General features: G+C 48.7%; 1 protein-coding gene across 2 annotated transcripts in view; it reads right to left on the bottom strand.

The window, feature by feature from the left end:
• Positions 1–26,998, bottom strand: part of CCND3 (cyclin D3) — an 81,715-nt gene extending 54,717 nt beyond the window's left edge. Inside the window, exon 1 of one of the 2 annotated variants that reach the window (XM_036867692.1) lies at positions 26,755–26,998. The gene's annotated coding sequence lies outside the window, so the exon portion shown is untranslated. The remainder of the gene's footprint in view (positions 1–26,754) is intronic. The other variant, XM_036867689.1, reaches the window with a different exon arrangement.

Genomic DNA, 26,998 nt, shown 5'->3' with positions numbered 1-26,998 from the left:
ATAGGTAAAGTCAGCAACCCAGGCCCGGGAACAGTCCTCCCCTCCTTTCCTAAGATACCACTTCCCTCCCTCCACCTTGCCTTCTTAAAAAAACAAAACAAACCCCACCAGAACAGAAAGGGAGGTGGCAGTGCAAACCTACTGCTTTCCACTTTCCCTTAACCATGTCCCCTGCCAGTTAAAGCAACCCCTCCCCAGGGGGTGCTGCCCTTTGATGGATGGAGGGTGGATGCAGAGGGGGAGAAAAGCTTTTGAATGTTGGGGAGGAAACTGGATGTGGCTTCAGGGTGCCTGGGTTGGAGGAGGGAGTTGGGGGGAGAGGAGAAAGGAAAGGAGAGGAAGGCTGTCCTCATTTCACCCAGCTGCTTCTGCCTGCACCTGTTCAGCTAAGGCCGGAGGAAAGACACCAGTAAATGAAACACAGCCCCACCCCATCTAGAGGGGCCCCTTCCCACACTGCCCTGCGGCCGGGTTAACTGACAGGAAAACTGTGAATGGGTTCAGGTGGCTAAACAGAGGGGCGAGGAAACAGCTGGGCTCCTCTGGGGGTGTGGAGCAACTGTCTCCTGTTACCCCCAGGCTCTTAGAGTTTTGGGCAAGGGGTCGGGGGGCCGGGACGGGGGGTTGGAACCAGGTCAGGACCTGCCGAGTCCCCTCTGATTCTGACGGGACACGCTGCAGAGAGGGAGGTTTGAGTAGAAATAGTCCCTGCCCACCATACACTCTGTTTTTCAGTCCTACAACATTCCACAACACCCTTTAGTTACTCTGTGGGCAATAACGTTCATTAAAAAAAAAAAAAAAAAAAGAATAGACTTTATTTTTAGAGTAGTTTTAGGTGACAGAAAAATAGATCTGTGAAAATTGGCAGGAAAATCTTAAACTTTCCTCTTGGTCTGTCCCCCATGGAAACACACCTCCGCTTTTCATCCAAGCAGTCAACGGGTCAGTCAATCCATCATTTTATAATCATCCGATGAGGGCTTTCAACAGCAATTCTCAAACTTGTAAGAATCACTGGGAAGTTTATTAAAGAGGCAGGCTCTGGGTCTCCCCACCAAAGATTTTGATTCAGGAGGTCTGGAGGGGGGTCCTGGCTTGTGTATTTTTGACGCACCCCGCAGGAGATGTTGATAAATTTCGTACAATTTCACACACTGGGCCCCACTCTGAGAAACTCAGGCTTGTTTAAGGTACAAGGGGCCAGAGGCTCCGGTGGGAAGGGAGGAAACAGTGAACATAAAAGACCCGAATCCCATCCCCCACCCCCCACCAGAGAACTGAGGACCCACAGTATGGGTCAGTATATACTGAGGTGGCGGGGGAAGATGGGCGCTCTCAGGCCCTGACCATCTCAGAGAGGGAGGCCACTAACTACCTATCAAAAACGTTGACGTCATGAAAGACAAAGAAAAATTAAGGAACCATTTCAGGTTAAAGGAAACTTACAGAGACATGACGACTGAATACAACATGTGATCTGGGACTTTTTTCTTTTTCGGCTATAAGCTTATCATTGGGACCGTTGTGACATTCGAATAAGGTCTGTAGATTAGATACTAGTATTGTATCAGTGTTACTTTCCTGGTTTTTATCATTCCATTTGGGTTATGTAAGAGAAGACCTTGTTTTAAGAATACACACTAAAGTGTTTAGGAGTAAAGGGACATTATGTCTTCAGTTTACAGTCAACGCGCACGTGTGTGTGTGTGTGTGTGTGTGTGTGTGTGTGTATGAGTTAGAGAGATAGAATGACAAAACAAATGTAATAAAATGTTAACATCTGGGGAATCTGAGTGGACTATATGAGGATCTTCTGTACAATTCTTGCAACTTTTCTTTATCTGAAATTATCAAAATAAAAAGGTGAGGAGGGAAAAGTCCACTGACCAGCCCAAGGCCTTCCTGTTGAACTTTTTTTTTTTTTTTTTTAACCCTCTGAAGCTCCTGGAGCCCAGATCTGGACACCAAACTAAAGTGATGAGTGAAAGAGTTCTCAGAACTTCTGATTCCTACATGTTGAGATTCTACTTATGCCCTTGGTGGTTGTTGGCTATTGTGGAAATTATTGTGGAAATAATATGTGGCTGATATGGAATTCTCTATGTTACAAGTTATATGCAGAAAATCTTTTCTTCTTCTCGTGGACAGTATGACCTGGAACTTGAAGGAGCCATACAGATTAAATCCAAGCTTCTACCAGATTCGTTATATCCTCATATATATCCTGAGACAGGTGGATCCAGGCTCTTTTTGAACACTTTTGGAAAATGGACTCTCATCCTCTCTCACAGCCCATTCCATTACTGGTCAGTTCTGACCACTAGAAAATTCCTCAATCTGCTGAGTTGAAACCTACCCTCTGGAACCTCTACCCACTGATTCTGGTTCTGTCTTCTGGATGGTGTTATAGCACCTCTATCCTCACCGCCCCCCCACCATGATCTTAGCTATTCTACCCTGAATAAGTTCACGTTTGTCAGTGTCCTTCTAGAATGTAAATGTAACACTCCAGAGGTCCAGCTTGACAATCAGAAGCAGGGGGAACACAACCTCTCTAGTGCTGGGCATTCTGTTCACACAGCCGCAGATGAAATTAGGCTTTCTGGCAACTGCATCACACAGTTGACTCAATGAATTTAGACTCAACTTAAACCACAGCTCTCTTGTGAACCATGGTTCACTGCTCTTGGTTTCAGCAGTTTTCACCACCCAGTATCACCTTACGTCTCTGAGTTTGCTCAGTGTCAGTCTCTACCCACTAGAATGTAAGCTTCATGAAGGCAGGGGCTTTGTCTTGTTCTGAATCCCCAACACCTAGGACAAGTCCAGGCCCATAGCAGACATTCAATAAATACATGCTGAATAAATGAATATTTATAACATATAAGCCATATCTCACTTATCCTGTACTTGTGTAATTTATCGTTCACACCCAGTCTACTGACAAGAGGGATTTGAGATAACTTGCTTTGCAGAGGCCTTTTTAACTTCAGAGCCAACTTTGTTCTTGTTTATATTTTATTAAATTTGTATCATTAGTTACAGCCTGTTGAGATCTAATTCCTGGCTCTTGAAACCAACATATTGGTTATCCCTCCCAGTGCCCATCCATTCATTCAAGAATGACTCGCCACTGCGGCCACACTGGTCTTACTATACCTCAAACACTCTAAGAGGCTCTAGTGCCAGGGTCTTTACATTGGCTGTTCCCTCTGCTGTTATACGCCCTCCCCCACCCCAGATAGCTATTGCCAGTTCTTCACCTTCAAGTCTCTGTTTTTTTGTTTTGTTTTGCTTTTGGCCATGCCACTCGGCATGCGGGATCTTAGTTCCCTGACCAGGGATTGAAACCTTGCCCCCTGCAGTGGAAGCATGGAGTCTTAAGCACTGGACCGCCAGGGAAGTCCCTTCAATCACTGTTTGAATGCTTCCTTCTCAGTGAGACTGACACTGTCATCCTATATAAAACTGCAAAATGTCCCCCTCTCCAATACTATCCTCCTTACCCAGCTCCATATTTTTGTTTTGTCCATAATGCTTATCACCTTTTAACGAGCTTTGTAATCTAGCTTATTTATTGCATGTACTGCTTGCTGTCTGCCCTACCAGTCCCACCCCTTGCTATACAAGGGAAGGAATTCTTGCCCGTTTTATTCACTGATGTATCCCAAGTACACAGAACAATGCCTGGCACATAATGGACATGTAATAAATATGTGTGGAATGAATGAATGGACAACTGCTCTGGACCCAGGAATGTATGTGACACCAAGATGAACAAGACACAAAGAGGTCAGCTGATCACATGCCATCTGTGTTATCTCCCAAGTCACTGGTGAAAATATGCAATGGGATGGACCTCCCTGCCTCCAGAGCAGTATCAATTTATTAATCAACCTCCTCAGTGCGTCGTCTTTCCATCAGTAAAACAAAATGAAACAAAATACCATTAATAACCCTATTTCAAAAAATATTTTAATGGCATTTGGAAACGCTCATCTTATATACAACCAGGTCAGTGGAGGATATAGTATAGCACGTGGTCACTAATATAGCCCATGGTTCCAATTATAGGAAGATAGCTGTCTACATAGAAACAAGACTGAGGGACTTCCCTGGCGGTCCAGTGGTTAAGAATCCGCCTTCCAATGCAGGGGACGCAGGTTCCATTCCTGGTCGGGGAACTAAGCTCCCACATGCTGAGGGGCAGCTAAGCCCGCGCGCTCTAGAGCCCTCGCGCCACGACTAGAGAGCCCACGCACCACGACTAGAGAGAAGCCCGTGCACCACGATGCAAGATCCTGCATGCCGCAACTAAGACCTGATGCAGCCAAATAAATAAATAAATAGATTAATTAATTAATTTTTAGAAAAAGAAACAAGACTGAGAAGAAATATACCAAAATGTTAACAATGATTATTTGTGAGTAGTGGGATCATGGTTCATTTTCATTTTTTCCTTATATTTTTCAAAGTTTCTACAATAAGCAAGTACTTCTTTTATATGGAGGATACTGACATATGGCTACCTGTTGTCCTGTTGTCGTACCATTATCTGGACTACTCAGCCACACGTATCCTCATCAAGGCAGTGACAACTCAGGTGACACCTTCCTGAAATTGACCCAGCCCTCAGAAAGTTTCCAGTCTAGTTAATATCAGTACATACACACACACACACACACACACGGTACCATTATCATTTCCATATTATAGATGAAGAAACTGTGGATCAAAGAGGTTAAAGTGACTTGCTCAATGTCACTTACTGGAGTCCGGTCATGGATCTGAGCCTAGATTTTGAACCCATGCCGTCCAGCTCCAGAATGGATGTTCTTAACCACTCTACCATGTTATATAAACTCAAACTAGCACGAACCAAGGAATGATGGTACAGAATGATAGTGGTGAAGGCTCTAATGGGGAGGGTGGGAGTCAACATTCATTGAATGTACCAGGTGCTTGATATGCATTACCTCATTTCGTTCTTGCACCTACTCTGGGAAGAAGATATTATTTTCATCTCCGTGTTATAAAGGAGGAAACTGAGACTCAGACAGGGGTGTGAATTTCTGCTGTGACACCTCGAGCTTATTAACCCCTTTAGCCTTCAGTTTCTTCCTCTACTACATGGGGATAATAATTCCCACCTCACTGACTGTTGGCAAGTATTAAATGAGAAAATAGATTCAAAACACTCATCACAGTGCTCATTAAAGTTAAATGCTTCATACATGGTAGCTGCTGCTGCTATGATTCTTGATTCCAAAGTTCACACTCTTTCCACTGCAACAGGCTGACTTGCTAAATGAGCAAAGGAGAGGAATCAATTCTGAGCGCTGTCATCAGGAAATGTGTGATGAATGAATGAAGACAGAGGAGGTGCCATCTGAAGGGGCCTTGATGGAGTAGGGTCTCTCCAAGGGGAGGAGGGCAGGGGCACGCCCTGGAAGCACAGAGGGGCATGGTTTGTTCGTTCCTGTCCTTCGCCCTGGCTATCCCCTGCCCTGCACCCTCTCCTCTCTGGCGTCCTTCCTCCCAGTTCTCCCTCCCCCTCTGCCCTGTGTCCCTTGCCTCAGCTGTTTCCATAATCAGGGCCCTGCAGCCTCTGCAGCAGGGAGTGGGAGCCCCTGGCCCTGGGATGGCCCCTGATAAACAGCTGGAGCCCTTGTTTGCAGAATCTGTGGTGTCCAAGGGAAAAGTAGGAAGAAACCACCGGGGCCGGGAGGATGGCTGATAATAAGTCACATCACTGCTGGGGCCCCTCCACTCTGTCCTCCAGCCTCTGCATCTGGGACCTCCCACTTGTCCTTCAAGACCCAGTAAAGCCATGTCTCTTCTCCACAAAGCCTTCCTTGACTGCACCCCCAGCCCCCCACCTCTTGTAAGCTTCTATTGCAAGCAGCACAGAATCCAGTCCAGCCATGTATTCATTAAGTGGAAACTGCTCAGGTATTAGGGACCCAACCAGCCTGGGAGCTCCAGAGGGCAGACAGTTTGTCTCATGGGCCTAGCACAGAACTTAGGAAAGGTCTGCAAGAATTCTGCGATGACTGAGTAAAATATGGATGAACTGTTATACAGGTATTCAAAAATTTACATATTGACATAGAAAAAACTGTTTCTTAAAATGGTATGTAGGTAGAAGTCAAGGTCTGGGAATTTTTTATTTTTCCAAAATAATAATTAACGTTTTATATTTTAGCCATAAAATGTTCACTTGAGAGGCCATTTTCATTTGAGAGATTTTAGAATAATAACTTTTTCCTTTAGTTTTATATACTCAAAACAAAATTTAAAAGGTATCTCCCCTTCCTTTTATTTATTTATTGATTTTTTCCTGGCCACGCCGCCTGGCATGCGGGATCCTAGTTCCCCGACCAGGGATCGAACCCGCACCCCCTTCACTGGAAGTGCGGAGTCTTAACCACTGGACCACCAGGGAAGTTCCTCCCCTTCCTTTTAAAAAATAGTTTAACTAGATATAAATGTTAAGTTTTAAAAATCATTTTGGGGAATTCCCTGGCGGTCCAGTGGTTAGGACTCTGCACTTTCACTGCGCAGGGTTCGGGTTCAATCCCTAGTGGGCGAACTAAGATCCCACAAGCCTCGTGGTGCGGCCAAAACAAAACAAAACAACAAAAAAATCATTTTGATTAACCAATGGGATATTTCGGTCATGTTCTAAAATGTACAAATCAGATATTCCTGTGTTTTCAGGCAAACTACTCCATATTTTCAAACAGTTGTAAATTACAATCTATAACTGTATCATATGTAATGCATTCAATAGTATGGATTCATTTTGCATAATGTCAGATACGTAAATTTAGATAGCATAAAAAAATGCTGTTAAAAAAAGGATATGCAACATTGGGCATGCAAAATTACCTTAACTTTGTAAAAAGAAAAACAATTGCATGTGAACAGTATTCTATGATCTTATTTTAAAAGAATAAAACTGAGTGTATATGCACAGAAAAAAAGGTTCAGAAGGACACATACCAGCTCTTAACACTGGTTTTCCCCAGGAGGATGGCACTTGGAGGGTGGGGCAGAATTTGCACCTTTATTTTCTTCCCATCTATAATACGTTTTTACAATGATAAAGTTTGTTTTACTTTCATAATTACATTTCTTACTATTCAATTGAATGAATTTCCCTTAAAAATTAAATATAAAAATTAACAATTATTTAAATAGCTGTTTAAATAATTGCATGACAATTATTTAAATAATAAAGAGAGAAGGCTAGAAGGAGACACACAAAATGTAAACTAAGGCTGTCTTTGGGCGGTAAGAACTATGAACAATTTTTCTAGCTTTTTCCTGTTTTTCTATATTGTCCAAATTTCCTATATTGAGCAAGTATTCATTTTATAATTTTTTTAAACCTTAAAAGTAAAGGCTGAATGAATGAATGCATGACTTTCCCAGGCCCTGCTCTGTGCCTGCATCTGACCCAACATGCAGGAGATTCTTGGCTGTCTCTCTGTCCTCCCTTGCTTCACTCTATGGATCAGGTCCTCAGAAGGACCTTGTCCACGGATGTGCATGGTTCAAACCTCTATCCTCACTGCCCTCCTCAGATCTGGACACCTGCATGATCGTGAGGGCCTGGAGCAAGAATCCCGGGCTCAGGTCAAGAGGCTCCTGCCCTGCCCTTGCTTCCATCTCCCAACCCTCCAAACTCTACCTGTTCACTACAGAGACTGCTCAGCTCTCCCGGAAGCCCTCCCCTCACCCCCAGCCTTCCCTGGTCTCCCTCACCTCCAAATGCCCACAGCATAGAGAACTTGTACCCCAAGACTTCATTTGTTGGACCAGCATTTATCGAGACGGTATCGTATGCAGGGATGGGTACCATTAGAGAAACAAGGACAGGAGCCCAGAGTCATCAGGCACAGCACCCTTCATATGGGCTAAATGAATGAATGAAAGAAGATGGAAGCCAACTAAGATGCAGACCCTGTCCTCAAGCAGCTCACGGTGTGGTAAGGACAAGAAGCTGCACCCACCCACACCCAACATACACTAGGATGTGCTACCCAGGAGGTGGGATATGTTGCGGGGGGGAGCAGCTGAGTAGATTTAAACCGGGCCTTAAAGAATGGCCAAGTTTGGACAGACAGGGGTGGATGAGAGGAGGACTAAGTACATCCCAAGAAAGGGGGACAGTGTGAGCCAAGTGATGGAAGCAGGGACACCCCAGGATGTATCAGCACTCTTGTTGGCAGGAACAGAGTGACAGAGGTTGATTGTGGGTAAAAGGGCTGGAAAGGTGGGTTGAGCCCAGATGCTAGGAGAACCAGAGCACCATGACAAGTCGAATGTGATTTCACAGGCCCTGGGAAGGAAGCCTCTAATGGTCTTTGAGCAGTGATGTCATGGAAACACCCAGTAATCCAGGCAAGTCTCACGGAGGCCTGGGGTAAGCAGGCAGCCACAGGAGCAGAGAAGAGGCACACTGGGGATGTCGCAACCCTTGTTCCCAAGTGGAGAGCATGTCCTTAAAGGAAGAAAGTCACACCCACAAGCCAAAGGGCCCTTTCCCCACCTCACTTTCTTCTACACTGTCTTTTACATTTGCCAGCCTCTGGCACTATGTTGCTTCAGTACACACCAGAATGAGTGAATGAAGAAATGGATGAACATGTGATTGGATCCCAGGCTGGCAAAGAATGCCTCTGGGCACACATTAAAAGGGTGGAGGTGAGGAAGGGATGGGTGTGTAAATGGAACATAAAACAAACAATCGTTTTGTTACCACTTCCTCTGGGGCCGGGCCATGGTTTTTAACGGTGTGCAGCAGGCACACACAGTCTGGCACGCGCACATCCACAGAGACACACAAAGAGCTATTAATTTACTTCCTTTGTGAGGAGTAAATAAAGATCAGGCCAAAACAGGCTCCCCCAAACCGCCAGGGGGTCTTCCCCAGGTGTTGGTGCAGCACTTGGCTTAGAGGAGTCACAGGTGGCTGCCTGCTCGTGTCACCCCACCTCCCTTTATGCATGTGTGGGTCTGGTTCACCAGGGAGGCCTCATGTGCAGTGAGGAAGTAGCGGAAGGGGGAGGGTGGCAGGGCAAGGCTTCCTCACCCCTCCTCCAGTGCAGGCCAGGGCAGCAAAATTCATCCACCCACCCAAGAGAGGCAGCAGTGGTACAGCACGGACGCTGGAGGGCCATGCTGGGCCCAGCAACCCAGCCTTAGATGCTGAATGCTGCGGGGGAGGGCCGGGGCCGGGGGCATCAGGTATATACCAACCTGTGTGGAGGTACAGTCATCCTCATTATTCATTGATTCTCTATTTGCGAATTTGCCTACTCACTAACATTTTTCTGGAACTCCCAAATCAACGCTCCTGCCGCTTTTGCGGTCATTCGAGGACATGCACAGAGCTGTGAAAAATTCAAGTCACCTGACGTGCATGTTCTCAGCTGAGGTCGAACAAGGCGACGCTCTGCCCTCTTGTTTCAGCTCTTGTGCAGTAAACAAGTGTCTTTTTCAGTCTATTCAGTGCCACCTTTTCAGCATTTTTGGCTTTTTTGTTGATTTCACTGTTTAAAATGGCCCCCAAGCATAGTGCTGATATGCCAATGATCCTGAGTGCAAGAAGGCTGTGATGGGCATTAGCTCAGCTTCCTTCAGGCGTGAGTTACCGTGCCCCGGGCTGTGAGTTCAAATCAACAACAGATATTAAATAAGGTGTCTTTAAACAGAAACACACGTAAAACAAGTACATTGGTTGGCTGATGAAAATGTTGGGACCACAGGCTGGAAGGAACCCAACCCTGTGTTCCCCTAGGAGCAATGGCTCAGGATTCACTAATTCAGTGTTCACGGCGACTTTATAGAACATAACTCTATGAATAATGGAAATCGACTGTATTTCAATATTACAATAATCGGGCAGCCATATCTCTGGCTTCCTGTGAATGCCAGTCTGCATCTACTCATCCATTCACCACCCACCACCTACTGAACACCTCCTAAGTGCAAATCCTACATTAAAAGCCAAAAATATGGAATGTAGACAGGACCCCTGCCCTCCTACTGACCATCTTAACTGCACAGATGGGGGCACGTGACTCTGAAGGTTTTATTTATCTATTTGGCCTAAATCCCTAGGTTTATATACCAGTGTTGGGGCCTCAAACTTTTGCCAAGTAGTAAGAGCGCATGAAGTGACACTGGGAGTCCACTCAGGGTCCAGGCAGAGCCTGAGCAAGGCCATGCCTTAGGGAATAAAATGAGAGAGGCCAACGTGAGCAGGCGGACGGCAGGTCTGGGATGCACTAGGAGAGGAAGCAGGGGGGTCAGCCAGCCCTCTGCAGAGGCGAGGGCCTGCGGCCTCTCTTCCTGGACTAGCCGGGAGGACTACAGGGCCAAGGGGGCCCAGAAAGGAGCTCAGAGACCAAAGGCCCTACAGAGGAAGTGTCCCCACATAGATTTCCACTTCCCATGCCGCCCTCTTTCCTGGGATCATAGGTAATGGGAGGAAGGATCCCACCCACACTGGAGCACTGGAGGAGGGGCTGAGAGGAGACATGTCCCCCAGGCACAAGAAGAGAAGTCCCTAACCTCACCAACTGAGAAAAAGCAATTCCACGCCTAGTATGTGAGAGGGAAGTGGAACCGCCACTCCAATGCCTGCTCTGCCCCCACCCACCCCCTGCCCAGCCGCCCCAGGACGGCACCCAGGTGAGGCCTGCCATGTGCTTTCAGGGGCTCCCTTTGGGCCTTTCGAGCTCTGAGCCACAGGGGTGGCTCTCAGAGCTGCAATGGCCTGGCCTGTGCTCTATGGGGAGGCAGAAAGGGGACAGGGAACACTGAGGGCTTGTAAGCTCCATGAGGTCAGAGGCTTTGCCTGTCTTGTTCTTTTCTCTTTCACCTGCACTGAACACAGCGCCTGGGGCATTCGAGGCAGGTGCTCACTACAGAGACACTGAATGATGAACGAACGAATGAATGAATGAATGAGCAAGCAAACAATGGGCCCAGAAGACTGTCCGTCAGCATCTAGAGATTCACATCTCCAGAGAGGAGAACCATTTCCCTTGTTTTGGACAAAGCTCAACCTCCTGCCTCAACTCTGCGTACTTTCTGTCTCTGAGACTGAAACATGGCCCTGAGAGCCCTGTAACTCTCCATCTCCTGATGCTTAAGATGATCACATCTGATCACTGAGGTGAGGGGACATGATGCTTCTCTACCCCATCTGAGAACAGCAGGGCCACCCAAAGGGGCAAGAGTGGTGTCCTTCAATGAGCCTCACCCCACCCTACAGTGCTCCTGGGACAAGGTCTCTGAGGACCTCCAGGGGGCTTCTGGTCAGGGCGAGGGAGAGTCAAACCCTCTACCTTTGACTAGAGATAAGGTGGGGGTGCTGGCCCCTCTGCCCTAGGCCTCCCCCAGAGAGAAGTCCATCTGAGAACCTTTCTCGCACAGGTTCCATGTAGAAAAGCCATCCTCACACATGTGACACAGGCTCTCTTGGTCCCTGCCTATCTAGATCCTGGCGCAAAGGTTCCTAATTGTCCCGCAGCATCCATTTCCCCTTCTTATACCTTTCATACTAGAAGCTCCACTATGTATGATCCCCAAACTCCCTTGCAGCTAAATGTGGTGGGTGACCAACTTTTGGCTAAAGGGATAAGGGATCTGCCAATTTGGGTGTCATGTCCTCAAAAGGAAGGGTCGTGCCCCCTCCTTCCCTTCTCTCCCTTCCCACTGGCTGGGTCATGGACCCAGGGGATGTGGTGGTGCGCTGTCTTCAACATCGAAGGGCCTGGACAAGCAACAGCCTGGGAGGAGTGTGGGTCCCCAACACGCAAGGGGTCCGATCGCCTACCCAGGCTTGTAGTGAGAAATTTCCATTTTGTTTAGGCGCCTGGTTTGGGGGGTCTCTATTACAGCGGTCTAACCTCTCCCAATGCCTGTAACAGTCCATTCGTTGGTGCCAGGTGCCAATGGGTAAAATGTGTAAGAGGGACCTTCCTCCTCATCAGCATCCTCAGCCCTTCAGCTCCGCATCACCTCACTCCATCAGGTCTGCTTTCCCAAGTGTCAGAGAGGACCTTCCAGGCAGACAGGACACCTCCTGGAATGCCACCCCAGCTAACACAAAGGAGATGAATGTCTCCCTCCCTCACAATACATAATCCATTCCTCCCTCAGACTGACCATTTCTCAAACTCTCTCCTTGGTGAGAAAAGACTCTTCTATGCTCAGGGACCACTGTACCTTATCAGGCCAACTCCATCCTATGGGGAAGGCAGTGAGGAAGGGCAGCAAACCTATGTAACCTTGGACAAATCTCTTAGCCCCTCTGAGCCTCGGTTTCTTCCTTTATAAAATGCAGATAATAATCATTGTTTCCAGGTTTGTGGAGAGAATTCAAGTCTATGTATCTATAAAGTGCCTGGCGGCGTGGCTGGCACATAGTGGGTGCTCACTAAACCACGGTTGTTACTGCTATGGAGCTAAATATTGAGGACACAGCTGGAGGAGAGCCCTGAGTGACCTCCCCAGTGGAGGGTGGCTGGAAAGGGAGTGAAAGAGAGAGTTGGGGAGAAGAGACCACGGCTGTAAAGAGGAAGAGAGAGGCAGAGCTGGAGGTGCTATCAGCGGAGAGGAGGGGAAAGGGCTCAGTGATGCCCACGTTGGACGAGAGGGTGGAGGGCACAGCTGTGGTGTCTATCAGCTGCCTCTAGCTCACACAACCCCTGGGCCCATCTCACACGGTCTCTACCCAGCACTTCTGTCTGGGTTGGCCACCCTCACTGCCACTGCCATTGTTGCCGCACTGTCAGCTGCTGTTTCTTGCCTCATCTTCCTTCCTGTCCCTGATAGGACAGAAGAAGGGGACGGGAAGCAGCTGCCTTGCCCAGCAACCACCCAAGCCCTGTGGGCTGGAGCGGCCCAGGGTGGTTAAGAGCCCAGGCTCCGTAGACAGACAGGCTGGGTTCTGTCCCCCACTCTAGCCCTTAAGAGCTGATGACCTCAGCAAGTTATGTGGCTTGTCTAATCCTTCAATTTCCTCGTCTGCACAAAAGGGATAATAGGGCTGCTGAGAGGAAGGAATGAGATCATGCGTGGTGAGCACCCAGCACAGGGTCTGGCACCATAGCAAGTGTTTGATTAATGGTAGCGACCCTCAGGGCTGGCTTCATGGGCATGTAACCCATGCAGGCACACAGAGCCCTGCGCTCAGAAAGGTTCCACCTTTGGTTTAATGCTCTGTTGCCACCATCTTGAAATTCTGAATAATTTTTGAACAAGGGGCTCTACAAATTATGTAGTGGGTCCTGGCTAGTATTAGCATGCATACACTGAGTCTGCTGGCTGGGGGTGACTATGCAAGGCGGGGGTTGCCCAGCAATCTGCTGGAGATGTGGGACATTAGAGGGCTTTGGTGACCTCAAGGGAGTCATTTAAGTGGAGTGATGTGGGACTCTGCCAGGTTGCCTGCAGTTAGGGACTGAGAGGGTGGTGCAACCCCTATGCACGCCCTCCCTGGGCATTGTGGTGGGTAGGGGTGCCCTCCCCTCAGGCAGCCAGGCCAATGGGCAGCCTGGGGAGCCCCCCACTACCTTCCTCTTTCAATCATCCTCCCACCAAGTGCAAAGGTGCCCGATGAACGTCAGGGCCAACACCCACCCATCTGGCCCCCTTGGTTTTATCCTTTGTAGGTGAGGACAGAGGCCACGTACAAGCTCAGGAGGATAGGAGTTATGTCCAGAGTCCCTACATCTTTGGGACATGGAAGTACTAGGTGGTGGGAACCAGCGCTACCCTGAAGCCCCTCAGCGCCCAGGTCCAGCTGAGTCTCACTGTGCAGGTTGGAACTGGAATGGGGGTGACACAGAAGAAGGGTGTTGATGACTCCTGGTGGCCCGAGGGGTTAGCCCAGCCCCAGGAGACAGAAATATCTGCTCCTTCTAGCTCCTTGATTTTAAATCCCAGGTTAGCACATCTAGAAAGTGGTCTGGGGTAGTAACTTGAAACCTCAGGAGACAGGGAGACTTGCAGGGGGTTCTGTGGAGTTGGGGGTCCCCCTGGGCACTATGGTGAGGAACGACCCCCTCAGGTGGCACATCTTGTACTTGCTGTCTGTCTCCCCTACTGGACTGTGAGCTCCTGGAGGGTCGGGCTCACCCACAGTGAGAACCAGATGTTTGCAGACCCGGCCATCAGGACCACTGCACGCCCTCCTCCCATCCACCCCACGCTGCCCCAGGTCCTGCCTCAGCTTCCCCAGGCTCGCCAGCACTACCACCACCACCCTCTTCTGTTCCTGGGCCTTCCTGGAGTAGCCCACGTGTGAGTCTGAGGGTGGCCCAGTCTGGCAGGTGGAGCCCGGCCCTGGATGAGGCCTCTCTCCATCCGCCTCCGGCCACCTGTCCGGAGCACTCACCCCCTTCCAGACAGCTGGAGAGCGGCCCTGGAGCCTCTGGTTAAGGGAGGGGAGTGAGCGTGGGAAGGTCTAAGGGACCTAAGCCAAGGCTGGGGGGAGGCCCTTCTAGCCGATGGGGATGCTGAGTGTGCATGTGCGGGGTGGGGTGGGCGAAGGCACTCGGGAGAAGTGAGGATTGGGGGTGGGGTCAGAGAACGGAATGTGGAGTTCATTCTCCTGGGGGCACAGCTGTGTATTTTGATCTTCCCCGTCAGCTGCAGCATATTCCTTATCTTGGGGCTCAGTCCAGACTCCACCTCCTTCTCTGTTGCTGAGCTGCAGAAGGCAGATACTGTGGGATACAGCCTGCACCCTGCTCGCTACCTTAGCTCCCCGCTGCTCCAAGCTGCTAATAAAAGGGACAAGGAGCGAGCAGCCCCCCTGCCCCAAAGAAAGACCTGCTGCCTACTTCAGATCCATCCTGTGCCCGTCCATGGGTAAGTGGATCTGGAAAGTCAGTCATCTCCCATTAAGACCCACCCCCAAGTGCCATGACAACCCAAGCTGTCACCCCAGAGTTGCCTGGTATTTCAGCTTTATTGGTGCCATAGAACTTGAAGGGTCGGCAGATAGTGCCGCTCAGGTGGGAACTTGAAGCAGAGGCAGCTGTCACCTCCCAGGCCACACCAGGCTGTCCTCCGGGCCATCACACTACATTCCATGTGCCAACTTTTTACATGGCACCTAATGTCTCCAATGAGATGCTGTGAAAATAATAAGACTGATTTTCTATATACTTATGGAAACACAACTCATGACTTTTTTTGCATTTCTCTTGTTATTTGCAGAACTGGAACATTTAGAAAAGGGGAAAAAGTAGAAAAGAAATCACCCATAGTTCTACTGCCCCCAAAAAACAACTGCTGTTCACATTTTGGTATATTTTCTTCCAGTCTTTTCTCTATGTGTGTATATATGTGTATGTGTGTAAAACATACAGTTGTAAATGTATTGTATGTACACTTTTGCATCCTGATTTTTTTCCTTAACATTAACATATAGGTAATTTCTGTGATACCACATATTTTTGCAATTTTACGTTTTTAATGGCTACCTAATATTACATTTACTGGATATAGTATACCTTGCTTAACCATGCTCTGTTGGGAGGCATTTCAGCTGTTCCAATTTTTTGTCACTGTACATAATAACACCCTGATGAAAATCATCATGGACAAAATTTTTTCCTATATTTAGAATTACTTAAATTAGGATAGAGCCTGGAAAGTAGGATTACCAAAGCAGAGGGTCAGAATATTCTGGAGGCATTTGATTTGATACCTTTAGCCAAACTGCTTTCTGAAGGGAGAATTTACCACATGGCAAGGTCACCAACAGGCAAGAACACAGCCATTTAGATCTACCATCGTGTAGGGACACCACTCACTGTTAGGTATCTTTTTATGTGCCTAAGTCGTGTTCCCTTTTGTAGACTATTCTTTTTTGGCTGCTAAATACACGGTCCCCTTTCCAACAGCACTGTCACTTCCTTTCAGGAGGTTACCTCTCCCCCAGTGCAAATCCAGGAGCCAGCCGACCTGACCTGCAGCTCAGAAACTGGAGGGGCCGGCCTGTCCACTCCCACCATGCTGTCTGTCCTTCTGCCCAGCCCTCAGGCACTTTGTCATTTTCTGCTCATTCCCAGTTTTCCAGCCTTTCTGGTGAGTCTATGGGTTCCCAACCTTATTCTAATAAATTCCCTTTGCCTTACATTGGACAATCTGTTTCTGTTGCTAACAGAACCTTGAAAATACTGATACTTGGCCAACTTAGCGTTTTTCAAATTGCAAGTCAGGATGCTTTACTGGGTCATGAAGTCATAAAGCTAATCTTGACCAGCATTTTAAAAAAATGAAACAACAGAATAAAAAAGAAAATATCAAAAGTACATCATCTGGAGTCAGGGGAAGTATTGCTTAGTGAATGAAACTTGTTTTACGTATGTGTGTTTGTGTGCATTCGCATGAAATAGGTTAAAATGAAGACATTTCTAATTTTGAAAAACATTGCTCTAATTGAACTTGAGTTACTTGAAAATAAAGAACAATCAAGACCAATCTGTCCTAGATGTTTTTTATATTTCTCCCCAAATCTTTAGTACCTAGGAAAATGGACTTCTTTGCCAAGAGAACAGTATATTTCAAGGTCCACCCACTATTTTCTCTCTATTAATAGCTTGACATCTCCTCCCACTCTTTACTTGATGATACTTAATGATAATGGACATCTTTTCCTCTTGGTCTTTAAATTTCTCTTAATAGCACCAATATTCTGCCAGCCCCGCAGGCTGAATTATCCTGGGGTAGTCCCTGAATTCTCCTCCATTCATTTACTCACCACCTACTGTAGCCCAGTAGGAGAGAAGGCGAGCTAGCAGCAAACTACAATACACGGCAACATACTTCATCTTAGAAGTACACATGGTACCTAACAGGGGAAGGGCAGAGCCATTTCACAGGGCGGATGACTCTTCATACCTTCCTACCAAATAATTACTAAGTTCTGTTGCTTCTACCTTCAAAATATTTTGCCAAATCGCCCCCTTGTTTCCATTTCTACTGCGTCACCCTAGTTTCAATCTTTTTTATTTTATGTAGACTCTCTCTTGCCTACTGCCCTAGAAATCAGTTCTGATCATGTCGCTTCTTTGCTCAAAAGTCTTCAATGGCTCCCATTACCTCCTAAATAAATCCAAACTCCCCAACCCAACACTGTTGATTTCGCTTCTCCACCATCGCCCCAAAATTTCTTTCCAGCTCCATGTCCCACTAAGCCCCTGGAACAGGTCCACAAGGTCCTCTCTTCCCAATCACGTATCTGTGTGAGGCCCGATTTTCTTCATACAAATTGACCAAAACAACATATTGCAACAGACTGAAGTAGAAGCAGATACGAGAATCCAGCTGTCTTCTATTAAGCCAGGCATTAAAGAGATTTGCGAAAAATGTAAAACAAGGCCACACTTCAAATTTCTTTTGTTGTTTTGGAAAATATAGTTATTATCTTATAAAAAATATGCTGCTGTGTTAACATGCAATGATTTTTTTATTGTTACTTTAAAGGAATTAGTAAATATTTTTAAAATTTCTCATTTAACATATTTTTATTAGAAATCAAATGTCAATAGCTACAACTTTGAAAAGCAAAAGCTCTCTGGGATCTTCAATAATTTTTAAGGGTGTAAAGTGTTCCTGAGGCCAGAAAGTTTGAGAACTACTGCCTGAGATCTAACATGTCAGTTAAAGCAGACACAGGGTCTCTGAAATGCCCCTGCCCTCTCCCCTTTCTCATGTTTTACTTCCCTGCCCCAGTGTGTTGCTGGAGATTTTAAACCATTAAAGAAACAAGAAGTGGTCATATGAAGAATAATTATTCTTATAGAAATAATAGTGATTATAGAAACAGCCGCTAGTTATTTTAGAATCAATAATAATATAAAGAATAAATAAACCTAGGGACTTCCCTGGCGTTCCAGTGGTTAAGACTCCACGCTTCCACTGCAGGGGGCACGGGTTCAATCCCTGGTTGGGGAGCTAAGATCCCACAAGCCATGCAGCATGGTTAAAAAAAACCAGAATAAATAAGCCAAATAATTGCCATAGAATTAAGAATAGAAAAATGATTATTTCTATAATATGGCTTTCAGTTAAAAAAAAAAAAAAACCTCAGATATTCAGAAAAGTAAAAAGATACAAAAGCAACCACCATTTAAAATTGCTCCTGAATATTCTCCCATCAAATCCACTCCTTTTTCATTTTCTCAAATGGCACCTCCGGGACTTCCCTGGTGGCGCAGTAGTTAAGAATCCGCCTGCCAATGCAGGGGACACAGGTTCGATCCCTGGTCTGGGAAGATCCCACATGCCGCAGAGCAACTGAGCCCGTGTGCCACAACTACTGAGCCTGCGCTCTAGAGTCCGCAAGCCACAACTACTGAGCCCACGCACCGCAACTCCTGAAGCCCACGCACCCTAGAGCCGGTGCTCCATAACAAGAGAAGCCACCGCACTGCAACGAAGAGTAGCCCCCGCTCGCCACAACTAGAGAAAGCCCGCGTGCAGCAACGAAGACCCAATTCAGCCATAAATAAGTAAAAATGGCACCTCTGAGGAGAAATTCCTGGTTCCATCCACAAGCAACTGCTCCTTCCTCCAGATTCCCACAGTACTGTCACTCAAACCTTTCTTGCAACCCAGGGAGCCCATAAGAGCCCATAAGTGAATGCATACTGAATTCCTAAATGTGCACATTTAACTACCACAAATCTAGTATTATCTACTGGAGGAGATACCAACCAGCCTCAGAAACTCACGTATTGTTCATACAACGTGGGCCCTTCCCCAAGCTCAGCATAATCTTCCACCAAAGACTCTGCCATCTGTCCCAATGAAAACTGGCTGTGCTGGAGATTCTTAGAGATGGGAGAGAATGCCCAAGCCATGCATACTGTGTTTTAGGAGAGGTTTAAGGAGACTTAAATAGTAATGTTGACATGTGTTTTGTTTTTACACTGACTGTGAACCCAACACAGCATAAAATGTGGCTCTACTGTAAATGAGGAATGGACAAAACCTCTGAGGCTTATAGATGTTGTTGGAGGGATATGCCAGGTGGGTGAACTCACGAGTCCTACATCTACACAGCCCTGTCCTCTGGGCAGGGTACGTGGCCTCCACCCCGGGCTGGAGCTGCTGCCCGTTTTGGGATGGAGTATCTAGAAGGTAAAGGTTGCAGGTCCAGCACCAGGACCCAGCTTAACCACCAACTCAAGACGTGTGCCCGCAGCCACTGTCCTGGTGGCACACCCCTGCCAAGGAGAGAAAGGAAAGGAAAATGAGCATGGAGGGGGGAGGGGAGGAAGCTGGAGGAAAAGCTTGTTTGCACCATGTCACAGTTAAGGCAGCTGTGGTCGGGCTGATTCATCCAGGGTGCCCCAGAAAGGTCAGGGCCCCAGCCCCACCTAGCAAAGCTCACATCGCCACCACCCACTCCTGCTTCCTGGGTAGTGTGCAACACCTGACCTGCCTGCTGGGGCAGGGCAGGGCCCTCCTTGCTCCTTCCCTGCCATCTTGATTGGCTTAGGAGACAAGCCTGCAGCTCCAGCCAGGAGCACTGAGGGATAGAGGAGGCCCTGGGCTTGCCTGGGGGATGCGTATCCACACCATCACGCCTCCACACAGATGTGCAGATCATACACAAATACACTGTCACACACAGGCAGTTCAGGGGCCTACCAGCCTGCTCTCCCCGGTCCTGATGCTGTGTTCAGGACATCTCAACAGGGAACCTGGGGTCCCCTCACACTGCCCCTGGTGGATGGGCACTCCTAGGTGCACGTGCACACACACACATGCACACACACACACGCACACTTACAGTGTGCATGAAAAGCCTGACTCCGGTCAGGGTTCTTTCAGCACCGGGCTCTCAACACTGACTGGCTGTATGACCTTGGTCAAGTTACTTAACCTCTTTGCCTCAGTGTCTCCATCTGCAAAGTGAGGAAACCTCAGAGGATTCTTGTGAGGAGTAAATGAGAAATGAGTTAATAAATATGCATATTTATTATAAACTTATTTACACATGGTACATATTATACGTAGGCACTTTCCACAGTCACTGGCACATGGAAGTATTGTGCAAACATATGCGCTTATTACCCCCAAAGTCTTCACTGCCACCTGCCTGTGAAGAAATGAGGGTTCAGAGAAAATCCACACAATAGATTCCTACAAGGAATACCAGAAATGACTCCTAGAAGCTGCGACAGAGGAGAAGCAGGGGAGATGCAACACTTCTGAGGACCACCCAGGAAGCACCAAGCTCATGTCCAATGGTTGGAAAGAGTTTTGAGTTAGAACCCAAGAGGCTGGGCCCCGGGCAGAAAAAGACTTGGAGACCAAGAGACCCAAGAGGAAAAACTCCGCCTGGTCCTCAAGGCTGAATTCTAAGAAAAGGTGGTGGTTGCCCCTAAGACCAGCAGGTACCAGCTGACTGGAAAGAAAAAGAGAGAGGGCCTGGGAAAACTACTAGAATGTTCTACACCCTGGCCTACGCTCAGTCATCCAGTACATCTGAGAGTTTATAACCCCAAGATCCTCACTCACTGGGATGAAAATAGATTCCACCTCTGAACAGTCTCCAAGTTTGTGGTTCTGTAGTAGATCCTGCTTAGAGAAAAGGGAATAGGGCTGGAAGGAAAGGAAAAAGCAGCCCTGACTCTCGGGGGCCTGGTGTTGGGAGGAAACAGCACTCTTCCCCTCCATAATCCAAAGACAGCTTGTGATATCCACTTGCCAGAGAAGAGTAAATGCTCTCTGGCGTCTTATTCCAAGCTGATTCCTCAGCACCCAGCAGAGTGAGCTTAATAAACCAGAGCTCAGGAAGAAGAGTCTGTGAAGAACAGACAGGGGAAGGCAGCCTTGGGGCCCTCTGTGCCCCATCCTCCCATCCCCTGGCCAGTCCTCTCCTCCTCCCACAGCCTCTAACACCTCCAGCTGGAGCCCAAGTTGGAGCCCAAGGTCTGCATCTGTCAGAGGCCCTGCTCCGGCTTCCTTTCCCAGAGCTCGGGGCCCCCAGAGGAGGGGCCAGGAGACGCAGCCTGGAGGGAAGAGAACAGAGAACAGAAGGCAGGGCGAGCTGGAGCAGACAGCACTGGGGCCAGAACTGGGAGTTTCTGTCCCAATTTCAACTATTCTGTCCAATTGTCTGACCACAGGCCAGAACTGGTGGGCCGATTTTTATTCTAGAAAAGAGGATGAAATGAAGTCGTTGGTGGGATGGTGAGGAAAGAAACCAGGGTTGCCCCCTTGTTTCTGGACAGCCCTCCATGCCCAGCCCCAGGAGCTCAGTCTGGGAGATGACTGTGATGATGATATGATGGTGACAGAGGTATCACATATAAGGGTTTATGACCTGTTTGGCACTTGGCGGGGCTTTGAGTGTATTACCTCCTAAGCCTGGTGCAGAGCGTGGGCCCTGAAGCCTCGGCTCCTTGCTCTGTGTATCCACTCTGTGCCTCAGCTTCCTTGTCTGTGAAGACATAATGATAGTACCTCTCTCACAGAGCTGCTGTGAGGACACAAAAATTTCACACTTGGCAAGGGAATTTCCCTGGCAGTCCAATGGTTGGGACTCCACACTTTCATTGCCGAGGGCACGGGTTCAATCCCTGGTCAGGGAACTAAGATCCCACAAGCCACACAGTGCAGCCAAAAAACAAGAAAAAAAAAAAAATTCTACAGTGAAAAAAGATCACACCTGGCATACTGTAAGCACTCGACAAATATCAGTACAATTAATCCTCACAATGAGCCAGTGAGGTAGGGACTACAGTTACACCCACTTGACAGGTAAGGAAACTGAGTTTCACACAGCCAGGAAGAAGCCAAGCTAGGACTCAAACCTGGGTGGTTTCTGCACTGAGCACAGGCCCCTCTGAGCCACTCCATGAGAGAAAGCACGGATTAGTGGTCATGCGCACAAACTTTACAGCCAAACGGCCACGTCAGACTTCCAGCTCCGCCACTGTCTTGCTGTGTACATGGAAGCCAGCTGCTTAACCCTCGGTGCCTTGGTTTGCTCTTCTATAAAACGGGCCTACTGCCTGACACGGTGGTGGGTAGTGAGTTCCTAAGTGCTTGAAACATGCTGGTTACGGCCTTGCTCTCTGGGCCTGGCCTCTATGGCGCCCTCTGGCCACAAGACTTGGAACTGCACCCTCTGTCCTGGCACATGCAGGGCCCTGCCTGCTGTGCCCCTGGGGCCCCAGTGGCCCTGGGCCTTTCTAAGGGGCGGCGAGGGTTGGGGGGGGCAGAGAACAGCAAGCAGATCTGGGTCAACAAATGAGGCACCAGGCAAGCCCTCTGCTGCCCCTCCTTCTTAGGGATAACGTCTGGGCCCCTGCTGTCTCTCCTTAGGAGTGGCTGTCCTGGGGTTGTTCTAAGCAGGGTGGGAGAACTGGTCAGGCCGCTGAGGGCAAATAGTTTCCGAGAGGTGCGGCTTTCGAGTATCTTAAAAGAGATGACATGACATGGGTGTCATGCCCTCGAATGCTAGGAAAGGCCATGCCCAGGAGGGGTGCTGGTCTTGCCCTCTGCTCCTGACACAGATCCTTCTACCTCCAGGGCAAAGGAAGGTCAAGGAGGGGCAAGAGAAGGAAGGGAGGGAGGGGAATCCCTGACCTGGGGAAGGGAGACTGCCCCAGGGGCGGAGGCCTGCTTGTTCTGGCCTGAGCCCAGAGGAAACCTGAGAGCGCATTTTACAGGGGCTGTGCTGGGTCAAAAGTGGCTCTCTGGCCCCTGGCGTGTAGATTGCTGAGGAAGGGGTGGGGGATTAGGCCCCAGGAAACCAGCTGGTGGCTGAAGGACCAGGTGGCGCTCTTGACCCCATCCAGCAGCCCTGGAGCCACACACTGGGCAACAGCTCCACCTGGTGGACAGATGGGGAGGGAAGCAGGTCAATAATCACGTGGGAGGCTTAGAGGTGGAAGGGGCTCTGAGGCCTTGCTCACAAAAGCCCCTCCCAGGCATGTGCTCTAGACTCCCCTAGATGACGAACTCACTTCTGCAGAAGGGGATTAGGCAATTATCTGTTAGAAAACGCTTATGTTTTTTGGAAATCTGTCTCCACCAGTCCCCTACTTGGGGGCTACCACAGGCAACCTTTCAAATGTTTGAACACAGCTACAATATCCCTCCCAAATCTTCTCCCCATCTGCTTCAAAATTCCAGAGTTTGGCCTTAACCTTTCACCCACTACATCTTCCTTTCCCTCGGGTATCTTTTTTTAATATATTAACTTCCAGAGAATCTCTCTTCCCATTCTATACCCAAACCACCCCCTCCCCACACTAGCAGCACCATTTTAAAACATCTTTGGATCTCAACCTCCTATTGTGCAGGGTCTGATATGCTGGGGAAGTTGATGCTCTAATTTGAGGATTAAATAGACGTCAAGAGCACAGGCTCTGAAGTCAGATAGACCAGTGTTCAAATCTGGGCTCTGCCGCTTACCAGCCGTGTGAACTCAGGCAAGCTTCTAAGCCTTTCTGAGCTTCAGTTTCCTCATCTGTAAATTGGGAATAGAGGCATTTACTACCTGGAGTTACGGTGAATATCAAATGAGATAAGGCAGGTAGAACACTTAGGACAGCTCCTGGCAACATCATTCAGCTCCTAAGTGGCCATTATAACCACATTTTTCTCGTGTTTGGGGCTGTAGGGAGCGCTTTGGGGAATAAGGTGAAAGGGCAGAAAGGAGAAAAGAAGACTTTGTGCAGTTAGTTAGCCTTTCCCATCCAGCACAAATCCCAGGTGAAATCCAACAAATGAGTACCTTGTTGCAATCCCATTTCCAGGGGTGTCTGACCACCTCCACACCCCCACCGACCCACACATAAACACACACACACAGGCATAAACACACACACGCATAAACACACACACACACCGTAATGCGGCAGGCCTTGACAGTTCTTTGACACTCAGAGGGTTTAAAATTTAAATGTCTTTGAGGGCAAGAGAAACACACCAAAATAAACACACCTCCGGCTCAGCAGAGAAAGGGAAACTTGGCAGGGGCCCCAGAACTTTCCCCACCCCCAGCCCTCCCTAAACTTCCTCTTGTGGTTTCTCAAGAGTACAACCTGTTCTCAACCTAGAGAACAGCGCCTGGGGCAGGGGGCTGGGGCATGCGGAGGCTTCCATCGCACCCCACCCTACGATGAGGAGGAAGGAGGGTGTCTGTGTAGAGGAGTGGCCTAGAGGTCCACATAGTTCTGACCTTCACCTCCTGCTTACCAGTGATCTCGGTGTGGCCACCCTCTACCCTCAACTCCCAGCATCAACACCCATCCCCCCAACCCACACCCCTCCCTCAAAGACAGAGGCCAGAGGTAGTTTGACTGCAGGCCGAGAGGGACAGCCTCTGGGCCTCCCCAGATCTGTTTAGAGGGCTCATGTGAGAAATCTAGAGTTTCAGAAAAGTAGTGGAAAAATGGCTGGAATCTATGGAACCTCTGCCCTGTGGCCCAGCTGGCATCATGGGCAAGTCCCAGTCTGCCTAGAGGGATGGGGTCAGATGCGTGGACGCAGCTTTGGGATGTAACAGCTATGAGGAAGTAAGGTGCGCATCTTAAGATTGCTTCTACTCCCTGACCATCTTCCTTACTCAGCTACAAAGCTGGATTGTTCCCCTTGGAATCTAGAATCTGAGGGTCTCTGCTCTTAAAGATTCCCAGCAAAAGAGGTATCTTGGTTTCCCATCTCCCCAGATTCTGGCACATCACCTCCATGCATCTTTCTTGCATCAAACCTTGGTTTGTTCCTCTTGGTGACTGAGGCTTACTCAGGAGAAAACACACACACACACACACACACACACACACACACACACACACGGCCATTAGGAAAGGATACCAGCTCTGTGTAGTCCCCACAACCCTACTCCAGGCCTGCTGGGGCTCCCTGTAAACAGCACCAGCGCCCACACTCAGCTAACAGATTGCTCTCCTCTGTATCACCCGAGAGCGGGACCATAGACTCCCTTTTGGAAATTCCTAAGCCCCGGGCTCAAGGGCACATTCCATGTGGTCAGTCAAGGAGGCAGGCTAGCCAAATGGTTAAGAACAGGGTCTCCAAAAAAAAAAAAAGAACAGGGTCTCCCAAGTCAAGTGACCCGGGTTTAAATCCCAACCCTGTCCTCTTTAGGAAAATTATCTCCTCCATGCCTGAGTTTCCTCATCTATAAGATGGAGATAAGCCTAGTGCTTACCTCATAGAACTGTTAGGAGGATTAAATGAGACATCACACCTAAAACATTTAGAAGAGTACCTGACAGTGTTATATAAGCCTTAGCTAGCATTCTGAACCCTTGAAGGAAGGAAATGGGAAAGAAAAGGCACTTGGGATCATGGAGGTCATGGTCTCAAGGACGGATCCTGCTGGAATTCTCAGATATACTTTTGCTCCTAAATTCCAGGGGAGTAGAAGCTCTGACTTGTTTACCATTATATCCCCAATATTTAGCCTGTGCAGATAGTGCAGCCACAGCAAACAGGGGGTGAAAGAATTCACCGTGTCAGCCATCTCTCAAATGAGCCTGGGAATTGAAAGAGCAGAAGAATCTTCAGGAAAGCAATGGTAGATCCAGTTCTTTTCACTCATGTCTAGTTCCAAAGAGAATTGAGGTGGGGGTCATAGAGCAAGGATTTGTTAGAAGAAACAGTCCTAGCAACCAGGGATGGGTGGTGGGTGCCCCAGGATTGTATGACTGTTACATCACCCTGGGGTAGACTCTCCCAGCTGCACCTAGCTGGGAATTTCTGGGGTCTTAGGGACCAGCCCAGAAACATGTCTTTCACCGAATTCATCCTGTTCATTCCTATCTCTTCTTCAGGTCTAGACAGTGGGTTAAAGAGAGCAAGAACTGTTTCTGGGTCCCTATTGTTTCCCAATGCCCAACACCACAGTCAGGGTTCAGTCCAGCTCTGCAGAATAAGTTCCCACAAAGACTTCCCCCCACTTCTCTGCCTGGTGACTATTCATCATTCAGAACCCAACTCAAATGTCCTCTTCTCTCTGAAGCCTTCCCAGCCACCCCAACTTGACACTTTGTCTCTGTTGTTCTATGACTCAGGCGAGATCACTGTGGATGAATAACATCACCGCACGCTCTGCATCCCATCCAATCCCACACACAGTAGGTGCTCAATCAATGTTTGCAAATGAATACATTAAGGCTCCCTCAGTAACAGCAACCAATTTCTTCAGTTATTCCTCTTGTTGACACATTAGAAGACACAGAAGAGGGTAAGGCCGTCACTTGTGTACCCATCAGACACCAGAGGGACCGCCACTGAGAGGTCCCTCTTTCCAGTCCAGTCCTCTGGCCTCCTCCCTCGGCCCTGGCTGGCAGGATGACCCCAAGGCTCCCTGCCCACACGGCTTCTGCCCTCCTTCCGCCTCCCACCCCGTCTCTGAGGTATGAAGAACGACAACAGACAGCCCAGTGAGGTCACTGGGCTTCCAGATCAGCTTGGAGGGTGGCTGTGCAGACACAGAGAAAGCTCAGGGCTTTGGGGGGGCTTCTCCGCCCTTCAGCCACGTGCAACTCAGAAAGAAACTGACCCGAGCTTTGAGAGACAACCGGGAGGTGATGAGGACACCATGACCTCCTTAACCCCCCCACCTCAGACCCACCGCCCAGGTGTCCAGCCTCAGCTTGGAGGCCCCAGCGAAGAGGGCAGACGCTGCCTCCCATCTATCTTGGCTTCTCCAGCCCTCGAGCTTACCTCCTCGGCAGGTGAGCCCCCCGGAGCACCGACTGTGGCTGCACACACTCTCTACCGCCGCCTCTCGCTTCTGTCTTTGGGGAGATGGGGAGGGGGTCGCCACCTCCAGCCACGGCGAGGGGCGTGCACCCCTCCCCCAGGCGCCCAAACAGAACCAGTTTCCACCGCCGCAGGCGCGGCGTGTTTACAAAGTCGCCGCCGCGCCGCCAATCCCGAGTTTAAAGCTGGGCAGGAAGTGGGGAAG

The sequence above is a fragment of the Balaenoptera musculus genome, chromosome 11 (genome assembly GCF_009873245.2).
Source record: "Balaenoptera musculus isolate JJ_BM4_2016_0621 chromosome 11, mBalMus1.pri.v3, whole genome shotgun sequence".
Taxonomy (NCBI): Eukaryota; Metazoa; Chordata; class Mammalia; order Artiodactyla; family Balaenopteridae; genus Balaenoptera; species Balaenoptera musculus.
This window is presented reverse-complemented; position numbering and strand designations above follow the sequence as displayed.